This window comes from Bacillus rossius, chromosome 6 (assembly GCF_032445375.1).
Source record: "Bacillus rossius redtenbacheri isolate Brsri chromosome 6, Brsri_v3, whole genome shotgun sequence".
In the NCBI taxonomy this organism is placed as follows: Eukaryota; Metazoa; Arthropoda; class Insecta; order Phasmatodea; family Bacillidae; genus Bacillus; species Bacillus rossius.
Genome location: NC_086334.1, coordinates 262,748 through 284,906, shown reverse-complemented (window position 1 = coordinate 284,906; position 22,159 = coordinate 262,748). Strand labels below are relative to the sequence as shown.

The 22,159-nt window shown below is 38.6% G+C and overlaps 1 protein-coding gene and 1 non-coding gene across 2 annotated transcripts in view; one reads left to right on the top strand and one right to left on the bottom strand.

The window, feature by feature from the left end:
• Nucleotides 1-22,159, bottom strand: part of LOC134533352 (uncharacterized) — a 78,653-nt gene that overhangs the window by 18,269 nt on the left and 38,225 nt on the right. The gene's annotated exons all lie outside the window — the stretch shown is intronic.
• Nucleotides 10,529-10,600, top strand: Trnad-guc (transfer RNA aspartic acid (anticodon GUC)). Its single transcript has one exon. It is a non-coding gene; the product is annotated as a tRNA-Asp (tRNA).

Genomic DNA, 22,159 nt, shown 5'->3' with positions numbered 1-22,159 from the left:
TAATCGCATTGCACAAACAGCCAGCACGAGGCGCGCACGTTCATGGCAGCTCCAATCACGGAGTTTCGTCTCGCGTCCCGGGACCCTGGACAGGACCGCCGTCGAGCCGCGGAATAAGAAAATTGCAGCAATTACCATACTGTATTTCCTATTACGTCCGACGGCACTCGTGTTTACGCTCAGCCACGCTTTCGCGTTAAGCTGTTACGTCGAGGCCTCCAGCGACCTCAGCTCGCTTCTTCTTTCTGGCATCAACTGCGTTCAAATTAGTTTTCTTTTCTGGCGGTTGTTGACCCGAGGACAGTGATGGCCAAGTGGCGGCTGGCTTAAACAGTCCTACAACAAAGATATACAGATGTCCATAAAAGAATTTCCCAGAAGGTATACAGTATGTCCATAGAAGAACACACCAGTTATAAATTGTTAATAGTATCAACTGTAAGCGTTCTAGAGTTTTGGTTCAAGGTCAAAATTAAAGAGTAACTCAAACAGTTTTAGATAAGCGCATGTTGAGTACATCTTTGTTGTTTTATCGCTTGCAGCGCCACCTACGCAAAGTGGCGACTCCTGAGCGTAAAGAGTTTTGTGTTCTGCAGTTTGCTAAGAGTGAATCTGTAATTTCAGTCCAACGTGAGTTTCATTTAAAGTTTAATTGTGATCCCCCACGTGACCAAAACATCCGCCCATGGTCGAGACGACAGAGATGGCCTCCACGTTCACCTGACGTAACGCCAAGTGATTTTTTTTCCCCTTTGGGGCTTTATAAAAGATCGTGTCTACGTTCCGCCGCTACCTAATGATTTGACAGAGTTGAGACAAGGAATTGAAGAGGCTATTTCTTCCATTACTCTGGACATGTTAACCGAAGTGTGGGGAGAATTGAAGTTTAGTTTGGATGTGTGCCTTATAAATAAAGGTACACATAACGAACATTTGTAAGGAAAACTAAGTTAGTGTACCTTCAATTTGAGTTTTTTTTAATAGTCTAAATTAAACTTTATGTTATACCATTTAAACTGAAACATTATTTTATGGACAACCTGTATTATCAAGTATACCGTCGTGTGTTAGCCGGCTTTGCTTCCATGTATACAATGAACTGTAATTGTTCATTATTGCGTATCGAGTTGTATTCTAAAAAGGGTATTGGACGTGTTTGTGATGCAAAGCTGTAGAATTACCTAAATATATTTGATTTTTAAAATAGATATAAAACTTTAATCAACATTGTTCACGGAAGCAACTGTTCTGTGTAACATATCCATTTGTATTTTTAAATATTATAATAAAGTAAGCATTTGGATTTGTTTGATGTGAAATTGTACCATAAATAAAATATATTTGATTTTGAAAATATGAATTAAAACACTTTGATATAAATTAGATACGAAATAAGGAACAATGACCGAATAAACTATCAGCATACATTGTCAAAAATCTGTGATATTTTCACAGAAACATTGAAAAATATTATTTATATTTTAGAAATACATATATAGTTGCATAGTTATTCTTCTTAGATACAAAGATTTAAAATAAAACTTGTTAAATACTATTTTTAGGAGATTTATTTTTCGTTTTTTCTTCACGTGCCACATATTTCATTCATTGGTTACTCTGCCCAATAATATAACATTAAAAAATGCTTTGAGATGTTTAAAATTAATTCATATGTGTCTGGCTCTCGGATAACATTCCAAAATTATTTATGTCCCTCAAAAGGAGTGAAGTTGCCTTCATTACCCTAAGGTACAAAATTGAAAAACAATAATTCATTTTTGGCCAGTTATAATATCACTGTAAGCTTTCAAACGTATTATGTAAGTTTGCAATATTTCTTAATTTTTACTTTTGATCAAAGAAATTATTAATGTAGAAAATCTATTTTTTTCTTTCCTCTTTTAGTTTTAGCGAAAATGCAGCCACAATATAAAAGACATATGTCTAAGGGCTGTATATTATCCGAATACTTTTACTGCCAGCACTACCTGTTGGTAGTTGATCGTACTAAAGTGCACATAGCCAAACTGAGTTGTAATATATTCGAATATTTAGCAAAACGTAAATAACAAGGACCAATTAAAAAAAAGTATGTAGCGTGAATGTTATAAATGCAAGCAATCAAAATAATAATTTTGTTATGAATATCAAAATATTAAAAATGCTTATAATGAGCATTAAAAACTCATACAAATACATAATATAGGCATTTCAATAATTTTATTGGAGTTTTTTTATTTATCTCTATTTGAGATATCACTTATAATGTTTTAAACAAATATTACGCCAAATATCTGAAGTAATATTATATGCAAGCAAAATAAAACACGATTCAAACGCTAATTGACGTAGGGACACATTAGGGGTGCGAGTGTCGCATCCCTAGAAATCTCGATTTCAATGGACGCAAGTAGGGATGCATCGGCGCCCCTTGTGAGAATATGAAGCAACGCAAAGATGCCCTCCTATTGGATCCCTTAGAGGGATTCATTAGGCTAGTATTCGGATGCAGTATGTTAAATGGATCTAGACATAAGATAAAAATGTGCGTCAAAAAAGCGATCACTTCGCATCCCAATGATATTTCACAGAGTAGACAGTCTTATCAGGCCAAGGATTAGTGGGTTCAGTTATGAGTGAATGGCATACGGCCGCGAGGTTTTGCCCTGAAACGAAGGTAGATAATCAGCCCAGTCAGGCAGTAAGCCACGCGGAAAGTAGGACGTGTGATTCACGCAGATGCTGGTTTCGGAGGACAAGGGACAGCTCATAGCAGTCAGCTTCGGTTAATTTTTTTTTCAGAATAAGATGACTGCGGCGTCAACCAAGTGATTTACGAGTGACTGATGAAGACGCACATTGAGTGATTGCTTCCAGCGTTTGGTTTAACTTATTCTCTCCTCACTTTCTATGTCCTTTAAAATGACGGCAAATCATCAAAGACTGCAGTCTGTCTCACGCTTAGATTGCAGTACAGAGTAAATAGCGACCACTGTTAAACATCTCAGTTTTCGGAGGTATTATGCATTTGTCGCCTGCCAGGTTGTCTCTTTTCCAGCGGCCAAGACAACGGGCTATGGTGATCTACTGACATCTCCACAATGCGGGAAATGGCAAACCATCGATGAATTATCCTTCCGATACAAACTCAGGCGTGGCCAGTGTTCATCATCACCAACTTCACAAAGCTTTGCACAAGCGGAAAAAGCCATGACCGAACAGCCACGTCACAGAAAAACCCAGTACACAGAAACGAAGTATACTAGGATATAATAGGTATGTAGTATGTGATAAGCACGGTTTTCTTTAACACTTTTACCCATTAATTGAAATATGGTTAATCATTTTCCTGGTGAAATAAACAAGACCATGTCCAGTCAATTTAATGAGAGTATTTTGCTATCATCTGTTATATTTTTTTTGTTACCCGGAAATGAGTAACTGTCTATGCATGGAAAATCATTGTCCTGGTGACGTACGAGTATATTTAAGTAATGATATCTATGCATTTACAGAAACAATACATAGATACATTATTTTTAAGACGTACGCGTGTTTGCGATCAGCGATGTGGTAATCCTAGGGCCGTGACGTCACCCGGAAGCAGGGGCGCGGGGAAGGACGTCCCTGCAGTAAGAGGGTCAATGCCGCCTGAACCCGCGGAGGCCACGCGATGTGGAGCGAGCCTGCCGCTCCCTGGCGGAGTCTGGCGGGCAGTGGTAACACACTCCACCCCGCATCACGCTGGGTTGGTTCCCCCAACATTACTGCTCTGTGTACACAGAGTGTTCACAGATTGCGGGGCATAAGTGTAATGGATAGCAGGGAATGCCAAAACAAGCAGTTTTTGATTAGGAACCCTGCAAAGTTACAGGTACGAACATTAGCGCAAAAATTGGAATTTCTCGCGATTTATGCGCCACTCCAGTGATCGCAGCACCGTGAAGCTCGATTGCCCCTCCCTTCATTCCGCGGGAAGGCAACGACAAACCACGGCGGAGTCCTTCTGCCCGGGCAAGCACAGGGATGGGCTGTCTGTGCTCGCGGGCTGGCTGCGTCGTGGTGGGGCGCGGCTGTCGACACAGACCAGCCGAGGCACGCAGACGGCTACGCTATGTTCGCTGTGTTCACTGCGCGGCCAGACAGGACAGTCTAGTTCGCGGTGAAGGAGACACGCGTGCCGTGAGATTCCGACGATGACATTATTACGCTGGCTCTCACAGTATGTGAACGTGAAAAAAATGGGTTCATGAATTTGATTTAAAAACAACAGTGTTTTAAGAATTTCTTAATTTCATGAAGCGATTGTTAGTGAGGACGAAATCAAATCTATGGATTATTTCAGAATATATTCAACTCAGTTTGATAGCATTCCCTTGAAATCAAATCCCAGGCATTTTCCTGCATAACCTGCCTTCTATATTCTTCCATCGATTTATTCCATAAACATGGATATGTTTTGTTTATCTTGCAACTATTTTTCCGTCGACTTGACAATGTAAAGCACAATACTGAGGGAAATTAAACTTCATAAAAAGTAAAAGCAGAATTACAGCACGAAAACGGATGTTTTTGTTTATCTGCGCATGCGCGAATTTCTCCATCTGGACGAAATCAACCGGGAAGGGGAGGGGGGGGTGAGTTCTGTGCATGCGTGGAATTGGGGCAACAGATCGGCCAAGGTTGCCTTGCAACAAGGAACTGGCACTAGGACTACGGTTGAGGCAGCTAAGCCCTGGGATCCCGGCATCGCATGCGCTCCCACGTGTACCCGCGCGCCTAGCTGCTGGCCCGCCGAGGTCTTTCCGTGCTCGCTCGTGTGTTCTTATGTTGCAAATACACTTATAATACGACACTTAGACACGGGATTTGACGTAAAATTCATTACAATTATGCCGAGCGTGATAAATATATACGCAAATCGTGTTTTCAACTACATAACTTCACGCGAATCACCCGTAGTTTCCGCACCCGCCACTAGACTTCTCTGCCGGAGCAGCTACGTCGACTATCGAATCATTCTGTTTGCAGACAGAAATTTTATAATATATAATGAAACTACTTCGATAAAAGCTAAAAAAGACTTGGAAAATGACGAAACCTGGACTTGATTTTCGACAAGGAATATTCCTTTGAAACACTGCCCATCTTGTTAAAACTCATTTAACAATTAATACCATAAATTTTCAATTTGGCTTTGTGGGCTTTGGTTCGTGCCATCCGCCACAGATGGCAGCACCGTGGTTACACATTTCGGTCCCGGGGGACTTTGTTCCATTCGCGAAATTACTCCTACCTAATGTCGTATACTTACTTACACATCCACTGATCTTACACAACAAAAATTTGCAATACTTATATCAGTAGGTATATTATTTTGTGTGATAAGGTAAGTTGTTATTATTCCTGTAATTTCAACTGCGTGAGAAGCCGCGGCTACTGCTGTAGGTCCACATGTGTGTGTGTTAGTGTCGATAATAACGTAAGTTTTTTTGACGTGATAACGTCTTACAAATCGATGAACGCCGCGAAAAAGCATGACTCATTGTCACGTTCCGCCTGGGCCGAGCGTGCAAGAACCGGCCAACCGCCGTGCGAGAAAATCTTCTATAGCCTAATATCAAACAGGTGAAGGCGGGCTTTTTAAAAGCAGCAATTTAAAACATTTGATTTATTTGTCCAATTTCGTCATTTCAAATTAACAATTTATTGCCATTGATTTGACTTCAGTTTATTTCTATAACTAATTGTTCGTGATTATTTTTAAACAAATTATTTAAAAAAAATTTGCAAAAACTGTAAATAATATTTGAAAATTAAAAAGTATGCAATTTTTCATCAATGTTTTCTTATGACGTTATCACGTAAAATTATCGCCCGTAAACCGACTTTACAGACAACCCCCATTTCTTAAATTCAAATGCTCCCTCCAGCCTTCGCCGAACCAAATTCCTGAATCCGCCTTTGGTCAGGCACTATCACCGCAGCGGGTTTTGAGAGTTGCAGTATTGCAACGGCGAGGCGGGAAGCGACTTCAACTACGTCGCTGCATACCTTCTCCCGACGACTCATTAGGCCCGGCACACAGAGAATGAGACACGCCGCGACATTTTGTCTGATGACAGTTGGCTTCCAAGTATGTGTTTACATAAAAGCAGTGCACACGGGATCAGACGCGACACGGCGCCATCAAACACGAGGCGACATGGAAGGACTGTCTGGCGGCTGCAGTGTTCTGCGCATGCGCGAGTATGAGTCAAAGTTTCACTTGTAAAGCATTTGAATTGATTATTTATTTGTCGTTACGGTGCTGAATGCAGATCGATTAGTACCTATGTTGAGAACAGAAAAGACCTATTTTAATTATTCATCTTTGAAGGAGTATCACGACCACCATTTTATTTCAAGAATATATGAAGAAATAACGTAAATGAACGACGTTGTTAAGCCGTCGCGAGAATACGTGTGATGTCGCGCCGTGTAGCGTCGGTACTCCTGAAGCAAGTGCGGGTATCCGGTAGGGCGGCCAACAATGGCCTGGGCTGCTCTGAGCCCGTGTCGGCGCCGGCGCAATGAGGTCGCAGGACGTTGCACAAGCCGTCGTCCATTGTCGTCGCGAGTCCCGCGGCTGGCAGCTTCCGGCGTCGTCCTGGCATTACCTCAACAATCACAGGTAGTGTTCTTAGACAGGGACTGTGCAAACAGTATACTATCGGCTGGAGTATCCACAACAATTCTAAAATATTTTGTCAACCAATCTTAAACTTAAAATCTGTGACATCCTGGTTCTTTCCCCTTGACATATTGAGCTCGAATGTTTATAGTAATAGAAACAGAAACTTCATATCTCATGTCTACGACATTTGAATAGAAGACAGCAATTCACAGAACATTTGCAACGTTCAAAATGGAAAAAGAAATGGGAAGTAGGCTAATGCGCAAGCTAACTAGGCAGGAGAAAAAAAATTTATGATTCATTATAAGCGGAAATAACTATTCAGTAAGCTAATACACTTCCATATCATGGTCATCTCACCAGGTACAAAAGAGATTTAAGAGTACATAGAAGTGCAATTTACAGAAAATCTTTTATTCACACAACCGGCAAATCAAAAATCAAGTCCAATCAAAACTACCATTGAGAGCATTGTTCCAGAAGCCCAATTTAAAGACTCGGTTTTTTTATCAATTAATACTACACAAAATTTAAAATGCAAATGTATGAAATACTCGCATTTTTGAAAACTGGATTTGCCCGAACTCTACGTGGGTAAATAAATGACTGAATAATTAAATAAATCACCAAGCTAGACAAATACAGTGAGTTTGTTATTCGGGGAATTGTTGCCATGGAGGTAGGCCATAGGTCTACGTACTTGGTGTCTGTTCTGAAGTTGAAGTCAACTGGTTAGCATTCGGATAGCTAAAAAAATCGTTGCTGTGTAAAGGCTAATATGCTAGAAGTTTGTTTATTAGATTAAAAATAACTCGGTGGAAGAATCTTAAATATGCTTTCATGAAGAGATTGTTTTTAAACAAACATAATTACAACTCAAAAGCAAAAAAGTAGCGTATAAACACTATTATAACAAAAAAAAAATGCTTTGCTATCCGAATTGGAAAGGGGACAAAGGTATCGTTATCTATTTGACTTTAATTATTTACATGGCAATGATTGTACTCGCCAACTCTCTATGTTTTTAATCCCCCTCCCTTAAAAACAGGTTCTTCGTTTTAACAAACAATTCCGTGAGATTTATAAAAAAAAACTGATAAAACATTCTCATCACTAACCGTTTTTAAGAACCACTTATTTAATAAACGGAACTAGTAATAAATTATATTGATGCAAGGGAATATAATACGTCATTATAATACGTCTCCACCTTCATGGAAAAACACATGAAAATAACTACAATAATCATGTTTCTTTGGACATTGCTGCAATTTTATTTTATTACCTTTTTATTGCCCTTAGGTATATTTATAATTGTAAATTAACAAAGATATGCATATCGGCTATCTAGATCATAGACAAATATTAGCCTACACTGGCCGAATCTTCACTGAGCTGAACTTAGCTCTATCCGCCGGCTCTATCCGGTCGCCCGGGACAGAGAGCTTGGGACAACAACAGTCTAAGTCATTCCACGCAAATACGGCAATTTCCGACCTAGTTTTAATATTTTTACAAGAGAATGAACAGTCACATCGTTAGAGCAGTTGCAAGGTGACCTACATGCATGTGTTTACTATAAATAAAAATTAAATTTACTGTGTGAACCATTGTACAGGTAGTCCCAGGGCCTCTCAAAGCCCCCAAAGTGTTGCTTTCATGGAGTATTTCACAAACATGGTTTTGACGTGACAACGTCTAATAAATCGATGAACGCCGGCTGCACGCACGAAAAAGTGTCCAGTTGCGCACATTGTTCCGTTACGCTGTGTCCCGTTACGCTCATTGTACGCTTACGCCGCATCTATCTCTCTTCCACTCGATTGGCCTATATGTCCGAGGAGAAGAAAGACAGCGGCAGCACACAAATTACATCTACACGTGAACTGTTTCTTCGACTGGTTATAAAGTGAAGTGAAAAGTTAATGTGGTTTTCATTGCTTATTACAACAATTTCGGCAATAAAGGTTAATTATTCTTGCATTTTTAAAAATATGATTACTAGTATAATTTCAAGTATTTCTTCTTTTATTATTAAAAAATAAGTAGCATCTGTCGGCGAGTGCAGTAATAATAGGTTATGTTAGCTATTTGATTACAGTTTATATAAATTATTATTATAAATAGGTTATGTTAGATATTTGATTACAGTTTATATAAATTTAAAAAAATGTTCATAATTATATTTAAACGAAAAGTTAATGTGGTTTTCATTGCTTATTACAACAATAATTTCGTCAATAAAGGTTAATTATTCTTGCATTTTAAAAATCTGTTTACTAGTATAATTTCAAATATTTCTTATTTTATTATTTAAAAAAGTAGCATCTGTCGGCGAGTGCAGTAATAATAGGTTATGTAACAATTGACTAAAAAATTATGGTGATTCATATAATTGATGATATATATTTTATTACAGTTTATTTATATGAAAACTTGTTCATGATTATATTTAAACTTTATAGCTAAACGCCAGTTTTTAAAATTAATTACAAGTCATCTACACGTGAACTGTTTCGTCGACTGTTTATAAAGTGAAGTGAAAAGTTAATGTGGTTTTCATTGCTTCTTACAAAAACAATTTCGGCAATAAAGGTTAATTATTCTTGCATTTTAAAAATCTGATTACTGGTATAATTTCAAGTATTTATTCTTTTATTATTAAAATAAAAATGATTCAATTTTATTCATAAAAGTATGCAATCATTTCATCAATGTTTTGTTATGACGTTGTCACGTTAAACTATCGTCCGTAAACCGACTTTACAGACAACCATTTTTTTTTTTGGGCCTTTGGCCAATGGTAACGATAGAGGTGATATATAGGGACCTTCCTAAAGGTATAGACTTTCAATTGGTACGATAGTTTGCTCGGTAATTTAATTTTTCATTGATAGTCTATACCTTTAGGAAGGTTCCTATATATCAGCTCTATCGTTACCATTGGCCAAAGGCCCCGAAAAAAATCATGTTTGTGAAATACTTCATGAAAACAACAGGGACTACCTGTACGATGGTCCACACAGTAAATTTAATTTTTATTTATAGTAAACACATGTATGTAGGTCACCTTGGAATTGCTCTAACGTTATGACTGCTCATTCTCTTGTAAAAATATTAAAACATTGGTTGGAAATTGCCGTTTTTGCGTGGAATGACTTAGGCTGTTGTTGTCCCAAGCTCTCTGTCCCGGGCGGCCTGGTAGAGCCGGCGGATAGAGCTAAGTTCAGCTCAGTTAATCTTCCCTTCTGCTAATGAGGCTAACATTCATTGCTTGGTGAATACTTGGGTACAGCTGATCTAAATACAGACAAGCATTTTTGTGTACACGTAATACTTAAAATAGTTGAATGTTAAAAGTTATTTTACGCAGAACAAATTTAATTAATTGGACTTTTTTCGAACATAAATCCTTATAAATAAGACTTAGGAAAACAAGTTTCAGTATAATAGCCTTCATAATTACAGTTACTGTCCGCGAACGTTATAAACATAAATGTACACTAACCTTCACATTATATTATTTGATATGGTATTGTAAAAGCAATTAAAACTTATATGGTTTGAAATTAAATAGCATTGAAATTCAAAATTACGCCGACAAACCGTCGACGAGCGTTCGTGCCGCCAGCGAAGCAATATTAGTGCTATCTACCGTAATTTTAAGTACCTATGCGGGCAAATAGTGCGTAGTACAGAAATAAACGCTGTTTTACGATTGTAATTATGATCTGAATATATACTATGGTCTAAATACGAATTTAATTTTCCATACTAATAAATTTAGTAAATAAATTAATAATAAGATAGTTATCCCGTAATAAAATCATAATTTCGGTTTCATATCAAGTGTCCTCGGTAGTATAGTGGTCAGTATCCCCGCCTGTCACGCGGGAGACCGGGGTTCGATTCCCCGCCGGGGAGGTATTTTTTTAATTCTATAACAAGTTTGATAATTTTTATTTCCTCATTAACTTTATTAATTCAATTCACATTAGTTTACCTTTAGTATAAAATGAAGTTATTTGTGTCAAAAATTTGATCATTGAGAAGGTTAGATGCGCAACCTCTTAAAATTAATATAACTTATGGTTTTCATCGTTGTAGACATCTATGGGGAGACAAAAATAAACCTTCAACCATTTGTTTTCTGTACCAAAATGATGGTGTTATTAGTCTATAGCGTGGAAATCTGTCCTAAAGTTGAATTCAACTGGTTAGCAACTGGACAGCAAAACAAATCGTAGCGGTATAAATGGTAGCTATATTTATATACATATATAAAACAAGATGTTGGTATGTATGACATTGATAAACTCAGACACCGTTTGATCGATCTCCGTGCAAGTTGGCACATCGAAGCGTTTTTTTTTTTCATGGAGGTTTTTATACTATCCATTTTTTTTGTAACTCGCCACTAGATGGCGCTGCAGCGCATCAACTTCTAAACCGTTGAACCTTTGAATATATATACTGTATAGAAGTCGCCAGCCCAGGTTAAAATTTCTAATACGGTTTTGAGGTAGTTGGTTAATTCACCGCCGCAATCGCCACCATCTCTAGGGCATCGACTTGTGGTGGTCCCTAGCGGACAAGTGTCGAACTCTTCAAACACCCCTTCCCCCTCCCGTTGAACGACCTTGAGCTGCAGTGAATGATGGGTGTGGGGGTGCGGGGAATGACAGCGGGCGACAGCGCTGCGCTCTAACGTGTAAATAACAACCTAAGACGATACAGGGGCGTTACGGCAGCGCGCTGCAGCGGTGAAGTTCCCAAGATGCTCATCATACGCTTCTGAAAAACGTAGAGTAAATCCTATCCACTCGCGACTTCTATACAGTATATATATTCAAAGGTTGAACCCAAGGTCATTGACCTTGCGTTGAACCGATCGCCAAGGGTTAAAAGAAAATCATAGGCCATAGACATACAAACAGCAATTGTGTGACATTTCTCTATGTCCACCCCACTGTCATATAGCGTTTTCCATTTTCTGCAAGAAATTAGAATGTATAATTGAAGAATGTGTTTTCGACAAGTCTCGAAAACGATTCCAGTACTGTATGAGCTTTGGGGAAATGCGTTGCTGGTTATAATCCACGCTCGACTTATCACCGCGGAAGAGCCCCAGACGGCGCAGAAGATAAAGTTTGCGTCACTTTTCCAATACAACTTATTGGAGAGTGTTGGCATTTCGGGTGTGTGTCTCGACGTCCGATCTCCGTTCGAGACAGGCTCGGGGAATACTCTAAATACGATTCAGAGATATATGTACGAGAAAATAACACGACCAAAAATTACGTTCATTATTTGTTGCTGACTGATATTGATTCCACTGCAAAAACAATATAAAGTAATGGGCGACTGAAGGCACTTAGAATAGTTAGTGACACAATTCAACGTGCAAAAGTACACTTAAATCACAGATCGATCAATCGGCGAACTTCAGTCACTGAAATAAATTGTAGATTTCTAAAAGACTTTAGTGGAGCAGTTAGAACTGTTTACCAATCAAACCTCACAAATCTGAAACAGTTTATACTATTTCAGATATAAAGTGTTTAGTTCAGATTAATAACTACTTCGTATTTATGTAGCAAAAATACAATTAGTAACAAATTTATTAAACTTTTTTAAAAATTATTTTCACAATAGCGTAGTATTTGAATTGAGTTTCCTTTTTTTAACTATAAGTCGATGCTGCAGTAATGAAATTATTTGTTATATTCATGAATTTCAAATTATCCACGTGTTTGTATTTATTAAACCTCTGACAATGATATATGTGACAGGCAAAGGTGCATAGCGCCATCCAACTTTGACGCAAAAGATCCTGAGTTCTAATCCCGGTTAAAGTATGGATAAGAGACATGTTTTTGACTTGACGGTTACATTTAGTTCGACTTTTAAACTGATCTAATTTCTTATATCAGCCTACGAGCATAAAAAGTGAGCTATGTGCTAACAATATAAATAAGAATAATTACATGCAGGAATGATACGCGATGCAGGGGAGAAAATATTAGCCAGGCTATTATTTGGTTTGTCAATCAACGGTGATTATGTTGTTTAATCCATTTTCGGTATCTTTAAACTTTTTAATGGAACTTTAAAAAATGCATTACACATATAACTATGCATTTCTTACTGGTTTACTAACTATCCGCGTCTCTAAGTTTCAGTATCTGAGGCCAAGAAGATGTAATATTCCAATCCCAATCTCTGAATTGTTGTTCATGTTTTGCAACTGCGTCCTTTCTTTTTACGACACCCCCTCCCGGAAAACCCCCTGGGTTACAGGTGAGCCAACTGTAAGCAAACAAAGTTCCCCGACCGGAGGCGCGGCTGAAACAGCTGACGCGCGTCGCTGCGTGAGGCCAGCCATGCGTCTGGCCCGAGGCCAATCACGTCTCCTGCCGCGGTGACGTAACAGGCTAGTGAGGCGGGATTCGCTGCTGCTTCTAGCGAGCTCTCATCGTCCTGTATAGAGCAACTATGGGGGTTTGGCGGTGACCATAACATTATACGGTGGAGAAATGTTTTGAATGCTTTAAATATCTGTACCGAATGTTTCGTGTCTAAAAACACATCGTAATCTTTAAAAAATACAGTTTAAAAACTAAATACTTCAACAAAACTACTGATCCGCCCCCAGCATATTCTCTACCCAATGCGGACAGAAATGACCAAGTATTATTGCTCAGTGGTGGCCGTTTGAGGGCCGACGCTGTTCAAAGGCCAAACACTCGAATTTATTTATTAGCATTTTCTTGGCTTCTGGGTGTAGGCCGTGCCAGGTAATTGCAAGACTACATATTACCTGACTCGGCCTACACCCAGAAGCCAAGAAAATGCAGACAATGGCCGTGAAAGCCTGCGATCTTTATTATATTTATTAGCATTTACTTTTGCCTTTAAGGATAAATAAATATTATTAAACACCCACAACTTTCACAAGTTAAATTAATATATAAAATTAGTTGCGTACTCATTTACAATTCATGAAAAAAAATACACAAAAACAATCGAAATAATTTTTTTTGCGCTGAATATTTACTGCGGTATGGTAACTAGTTTATAAATCAGTATATTCGGACATCGGAATTGCAGTTGTAGACAGGACTGTTTTCCGTGCGACAATGTGACGTCACTGACACTGGGATGATGACACGGACCGCCCACACAGGACCTTCAGGGAAGTGTGTAGCCGACAGGAGTGCTTCAGCCACGGCTAAGTGCGCTTGGAGTGACTCGCGGTGACGTCACAGGTAGCCTGGATGTGAAGGCTGCACGTCGTGCGTGGAAACACCTCGTCGCATCGCTTTGGGCCCGTCCTTCAATGGCACGGAAACGGAGACGGATCTCCCGGGACATGTCACTACCGCGTCTGCTGCTCACACAATGCGTGGAAACGTAACAAACGGCAACCAGTGAGATTGTAGTTTACGGTTCGAAGTATTAATTAATTTTAAAATAATTATATGCATCGAGATATCACGGTCACAATTAACATATATAACTAGCTAATGCCCCGCATGCGCTGCAATGCCTCTTTAATTTTTTTTTACGTTTGTACACACATTCAAAGTATTTTTATCTATATATTTCTTTCTCTCTCTGTAACTATGTATCTATATATCTATTAATATCTCTAAATCTATTTCTATTCATCACTCTATAAAACTCAATCTCTCTCAAACTATCATTCTCTATATCTCACTATATGTCCATACATCTATATCTCACTGTATATCAATATTTCTCTATATTTCTAAATATCGTTCTATGCTGATATATAAAAATCAATGTTTGTTTGTTTGTTCGTATTATATGCGCTGCCATATCGTTCATCCGATCTCGATGAAATTTTGTATACTTGACCTTTGAAACACGAGGAAGGTCACTGTCTAGGTAAAATTACGATAAACCCAACCCTTATAGCCGAATTCAATTATTTTCTTGAATATATTTCACCTTTTATTGTTAACAATTCGTTCATCCTATTTCTATGCAATTTTGCACTTCAAAAAACGAGGAAGATGAGATAAATGAGATAACATGCAATAGGTGACGCACAATTCGCATCAGATAATTACCAGTAAGTATAGTTTCTGACATAGTTTCATCAACATGCAATAGGTGGTATCAGTAGATAATAATTTTATGACCGTTTCCCTTTTCTACGATCCCAATATTAATTAAAAACAATTTGGATATGTAGGCAAAATACGTATTTCCCAGTAAGCATTTCATAACATGAATTTATTTAAAATGATGTGCAAAAACATTAACTATTAGAAGGAAAATCATTAAAATACCTATACATTAAGTAAAGTCACATTGTATCGCTAGCCAAAAGGATGCTTGTGAATGGAAGCGGTAATGGATGGATATCTTCCTGTCATTTTATCGTGTGCAAGTTGCGATCAGAAAAAGGCAGAAATAAGAGGGAGGATAGTCCTTTACCCTTATATCTTCTTTTATGGCGTAGTGTCTTCGATAGCCCGCAAAGTATTTTTTTTTTTGTAAACGGACCAGAAATATTCGTGTAAAATTACAGATATTTGTGAAATTTGTAATTTTATATGAAAACAACTGTATCGCTACAAAATAGTGTTCGCAGTAACACTGGATTCTGTAATTTACCCGGGCATTTATGCTTTGTGTAATCCCTGTACCTAGTATTGTCTCGAAAAAACGTATTTCATAGATGCAAATACAACCATAGCCATGTTTTGCACAAAGTTAAAATACTTATATATTTTTTGTAGTATTATTATTTCTTGGCAACTGGTTTCCAAAGGAATCTTTAGTAAAATTAAAGAATTTTTTTCCTGTGCGCGTTTATGTGACGAGGTTTCGTGGCCTCGGTCCCAATATCCCGGCCTGACTCGCTTATGAGCACCGAATCGAATATGTCAAGAGGTTCGGTAGCATGAAGCCTCTGTGACAGACTCCTATCCTCGCGATCTGGGCGAACGTGTTCGGGACGGCCAGTAGCCGCGGCCAACGGCCAGCGCATTCCAGTCCGCGGCGATGGCGGGTCTTCACTTTCTCCGCGCGACCACTTTTCCCCGCCCTGGACTTTCTTCCGGCCTGGCCGCCGTGCGATGCGCGGCGCGTGCGCAGCTGTTACGTCGTGCTGACGTCACCGGCGCCAAGGCCGCGTGCCAACCAAGGAGGCTGGGATACAGCGGAATACAGCCGCTAGAAAATTGTGCGATTGAGAAAGGCCAACATCAAAATTAACTTTTAAATTTTTATAAAAAAATGTAATTTTACAAACATTCTTAGTTCAGGATTGAGTATAATTGCAAAATGTACTTTGGAAAAACATTTTCGACAATGTTGAATTATATTGGTAGCAATGAAATAACCATGGCTGCCATGTGAACATGTGCAACCGAGTGCAAAAGTGTATTTTTTGCAATTGAAACTGAAGTTATGATTTTCAACACTCACACTTTGCGACTATGCAGTTTTTAAGTTATGAAACAAAAAATAAAGCGCTTTAACATAGTGTTTCAGTTGTTGAGTATTGTAAAATAGATAATCTTAAACATTTATGGTGAATATTCCCGGCAACGTACACACACACACACACACACACACACACACACACACATATATATATATATATATATATATATATATCGCAATGCAATTATAACATCAATTTTCAACGATAGAAACATTTTAATTTAGGTCTAGAAAGGCATGTATTTGTTAAAAACTGGCCCTCGGCTGAACTGTACGTGGGAAAATAAATAAATAATTAATGAATAGTTACATAAAGGCAAATGCTAGAATTTTGTTTCAAATCTTGAAAGCAAATCGCTAGGAAGAACGGTAAATATGCCATCATGAAATGAGTATGGTTAAGCAAAGTGTTAAGAACGAATGAATATTCAAAACTTAGCTACGTACTCGCTTAAAATGCTCGAAAACGATAAACAAACAAACAAACAAACAAACAAATAATACAAATAAAAAACACCTGGCACTCTATATTTATTGAGCTCTAGTGACTACTTCATAAATCAGTAGATTCGGACGTCGGACATCGTAATTATACATAGGGTTGTTTTCCGTGCGACAATGTGTCTATGACATTATGAGAAGGACGCGGGCCGCCCACAGATCCGTCAAGTCGTTCAGATTATATTATTGTAGTTCCATTCTCGTCATTCATGTACGATGCGACCGTTGCCCTCTTCTTAACAAAACGTCACGGCCAATTATTCACCCAAACTCTCCATAATTGTGTTCACGTCTTGTTGACGACAGTAGAATAAAAAATAGCTGGAGCCACACAATTTACAAGTTTTACAAATGGCAGTGATGGTGCCTGGTTGTTCAAAAGACAAGATAGTTATACACCAGGCTAGGCTTCCTGCCCTGCAAAGGTTTCTCCGTGGATGGAAGCCACGATTTAGGCACAGCAGCTGGCGCCGGTGACGTAATAAACGAAAGAAAACGAAAGCAGACAAGCATAAAGAAACGTGACCACTTCCTAGAAACAGCCTGTTAAGACAGACTGAATGATGCCTTACACTTTCAACCAAACTATGCCTTTTTTTCACGAGGTTAGATCTTGCCGAGTACGGAAACACGCAAAAATCCAAAACTTACTAACACAAAAAAGTAAGAGGCATACATTTGAAGCAACGCATAACATCGTGCGTCGTTTAACATTTTTAACACCATCACACAGCTTGTAACATAATTGGGGGGAAAAAAGGGAGGGAGGGTGTTCAAGAATAAAAAACTTCTAACCGTAAAGAACCATCGAAGCATTTTCTTGGAGTGGTTCATGGAAAACATGGCCAGCCAATACAATACTGAGAGAGAGAAAAAAAACAGTTTTGAGGTCACCAAAAAAAAAAATGTTTTTGTCAATAACTATCACGCTTTTTTTGATAGCAGAAAAATAATTTTAAAACCATTGTAACTATTCATTAGTGACAAAAATATTCCTGCCACTTACAAGTAACTTAGGGGACGTAATTTTTCATTGCCCTCAATACAGATTATTTCGCAGGGTATATAATAACAAAATTATTTTGTGGTGGCACAAAAATGTTTTTTTTTTTCCTTGGGGAACCTAGAAACTCAGAGATCTCTATCTTCCTATTTTTCTTTCTCTCTCTATTTATCTCTCTATATCTCTTTCTCTCTCTTTCTCACTCTCTTTGGTCCCAGCGCGCCCAGAAAAGTCCCTGTTCGTGGACTTGGGCTTCTAGAGATAAACTGCCTGTTCGGGTGTTGAAGAAACCTCCGCACGAACCTGCAGACTCAAGGAACTAGTTTCAGCAGGGCTTATCACGTCAGTGGCGGGAGCAGGAACTGTAATGGGTGACTACACTAAACAGAGGTATCGCTCTTGTGTGCGTGGAAAGTAACTTCGTACTCGCATTCAATATGACCTGGTTTATGATTCCGGAGCAGCCATCCTCAGTACAGACTTTCGTTGTTTCTTGAACTTGCTTCAGTAAGATGCTGGCTATATTCACTATCGTAAAAAATTTTCTGAATTTTGTCAGTGGTATGTATATTGACCTCTCTGCCAAATAGATGAAGAGCCTAAATAGAGTGTAACCAGTCATTATACCAATCCAAACGAAAATTGACCCTTGGTGGATAAAAATGTATAAAGTTAGTGTCTGTAAAGGGCTTAGAAAATAGTGTTAAATCAAGATAGTTGACCCAAGTCTGAAGCTCTATTGCTTGATGATGGGATTATGTTTTGTTTTTTCACGTCTACGTGATTGTAACTAAAACGAAAGGTCGGTTGGAAACCGTGAAAAAGTATTTGCTTAAATTTCGAACGCGAAGTTGCACGAGCGAGCGGCAGTTCGTGGCAGGACGGGGGTGAGTGAATCTCAGGCGGACCAGATATGTTATCCTAGACGTGGTCGGCCCACGGAACAGCTGGCGCCTCCAGCGGACGGAACTGCCAATTACACGGCGAGGCCGTCACGGAGAAAGGGAGGAGTTACACCAGTCCAGCGGCGCGAGTCTGGACGGATCTCTTCCTTGTTTCTTCCTACGCGAACAACCTGAGATGCCCCTGCCCTGGCCGCTGTGGCATTCACGAGGATCGTGACTCCGAGTGGTTACTGTGGCATTACTAAAATATTAACCTGAAACATTTTCAAACATGTGTTAGGCCTATATGTTTGTATATCTATTTGTTTTTGCTTAAATGACTGAAATTAGTCTGTAAATACTTCCTACCAACCAACTTTAACCTTATATATAATACTAGCAGACCCCGACAGACGTCCTGCTAGTGTTTATCTGTTTACACACACACCCACACACACATGGTTTATTTGTAATTTTATTACATTCCCAATCACCATTTTTGTTTATTGAGGATTAAGGACAGTAAAAATCGCAATATACCAATTAACATGGCGATCGGTTGAACGGTGTAGAAGTTGCTGCCATCTAGTGGCGAGATATAGGAAAATGGTTAGTAAAAAGAAACCTTCTCCTTAAATAAAACACTCAGAGGTGCCAAATTTTATGGTGATCGGTCAAACGTTGTCGGAGTTTATCTACGTCATATATAACAACATCCATTATATATGTATATATTATAATGTTATTAAAAAAGTAAAAAAAAAATCAGGGACGAGGTTTGAACCAGTTCCTTTGTGGTTAACAAGTCATGTGTTCTCGTGTTGCCAATCTTATATATAAAATTCTCGTGTCACAGTGTTAGTTACCATACTCCTTCGAAACGGCTTGAATGCTTTTTATCAAATTTTGTTTGCATATTCAGTAGGTCTGAGAATCGGCTACTATCTATTTTTCATACCCCTAAGTGATAAGGGTTGTCCACCCCAAACATTTTTTTTTAAATTTTTGGACAACATTTTTTTAAATTTTTTTATAATGCAGCATTAAAAAATACATACAACCCCAAATTTTCACCCTTCTATCACCAACCCCTAATTTTTAATAGAATTTTATATTTTTCAACCCCGGTCGATAGCTGATCAATTAACACTTGATAAACTTTCCCCGCCTACAGCGAGCTCATTACCTGGATTAACACATAGACCACATATTAATATGAAATTCCATCCCTAAGGGAGTGAAAAAGTGATAATTTCATTTTATAACAGAAAAAATCATAGGTCATAGACATACAAATAGTGAGTAAGTGTCATTTCTCTATGTCTGCCTCACGATCATACACATGGCAAATTCATATTTTTCTCCTTGGTGAGACCAGCCCGCTTAGTGGAGCTCGCAGCGGCTAGCAAAGTAAAGGTGCTAATAACAGTTTGGTTCTTAACTTCGTCAATAGATAGAGTTGCCTTGAATTTTAAACGCACCATCTTTTGATGCGTTTGTCATGTCTTTAATTTTCGTTTGTTTGTGCCGTATGCGTTCCTATACCATTCATCCGATTGCGATTAAATTTTGGTGATTTGTTATGCACATGCCCGTGAAGGTTTCTGGGACGGTATAACTATTTTGCATTAGTTTGAGCACAAATCGTTTCAAAAAATGTGTTTATATTATATTATATAGCGGCACTACGTCTGTTTTTGTTGTATAAGTACGCACGCATGACACAATTTATAGATGTAGATAGAGATAAATATATATTTAGAGATAAGGATAGATGATTTTTATATGTGTAACTACTTCAAACACATTACAAAACAAAACTGAATGAGGCATTGCAATGCATGCCGAGCATTAGCTAGATAATGGAATCTTTTCAATATTAGTAATCTCTTATTTTTAAGCTTTTTTCTATAGTGCTTTATAGAGTCTAGACTACATACAGACCACCAATTTTTAGATGTATACAGGTAAATAACTATACACTGGCAGAACAACGTCTGTCAGGATCTGAAAGTGATATAAATTATTTTGTGCACTTGACATTCAAATTAAGAAGATAATTACTAACTATATCTGATTTCGAAAATGGTCCCCTTCACCCTGTGTTCAGCCCGGGCAACGCCGGGTACTGCAGCTAGTATACTTATAATACGAAAATCGGACCGGAAATTTAATGTAGAATTCTTTAAAATAATGCCGAGTGTGATAAATATATACGCAAATTGTGTTTTCAACCGCATATCTTAATGCGCATCACACATAGTTTCCGCATCCACCGCTAGAATTAGTTGCCGGTGCAGCTACGTCGACTAACTAATCATTCGATTTGCAGAGCAGAATTTTGAACTATATGATGAAACGACTCCGAGAAAAGCGAAAAAAAAATACTCGAAAAAATACTAATTCCCGCCTTTGGGCCTGATTTTCGACCAGAAAATTTAGAAACACACTGCCTATTTTATTAACATGCACTAAACATGTAATATTATAAAGTTTTCCTTCGTATTTGTGAACTATGGTTCGCGCCATCCGGCACAGATGGCAGCACCGCGGTGTTATGCTAAGCAGTGCGCCACTCGCGTCCCGCCTCGGTGCCGGGTCGACGACGCTATGGAGGAGGGGAGGGAGGGGGGAGCCGAGGTGCCCGACGGCCTTGGGGCAGGTCTTCCTGCCGGCGGCACTGGGTCAAGGCCGCGCCCTGGGGACTTCGGGAGCGTCTGGAGGCCCTGACCAAGGAGCATGTAAGAAGATCTGGAGTGGACATGTGTAGGGCGAGAGCGAAGCCAGCCGGTTGCGAAGAAGGGTTGAAAAGAAAGAGGAAGAGAGCGTATTTCTACTGCAAACGCAGCCCCAGCCCACTTGTCCTTGAGATTTGAGTGGCGCTGGTGTGCGGCTACAATGGTGATTTCCTGTAGCGCATATGGCTGTACAAATCGATGGAATTCCAAGCCGGATGGCGTTGCTTTTCACATGTATTAAAGATTTTTTTTTCATTTGTTAACTAAATTAATTCCCAAAACTTTTGAAGCATCAGAAAAAAGTGGCAAATTTTTTAAACGGAAGTAACTAATCTTCGAACTTTTCGAAAAACCTAAGAAAACTATTTAACAAAGAGAAGTTGTTTCAGTTGTAAGTATAATTCTTTACTTTTTTCATAGATTTCCAAAACGTGACGATCAACGACAGATCTGGGAAAAAGCGACAAAGCGGAAAAATTGGACTGTGTCTCCGAACCATGCATTGTGTACAGTGCATTTTGAAGACAAATGGGTCTTAAGAAGCGAAAATCTAACTCGATTAAAGGATGATATGGTGTTCGGTATATTAAGGTTTCCCTCAAAGGAACGGTTTCACAATGCTTTTAAGATATTAGATAAATCCCAACATAAGTTTAAAACATTTCTCTTAAAAGTGTGCTTCGTAGCATTAAAAGACGTGCCTTAATTATTTTGCAAATTTATCATTGTTATGGTGACGATGTCAGGGGTTTTCGTATTTTTTTAAGAAATATAGTACAGTATGTATTAGCAACTACGTTAAGAACTGTTATTTTATTCACACAGAGAAAAGAAATACAAAATGCTAAAATTTGGCGTCTGTCTTTTTATATCCTAC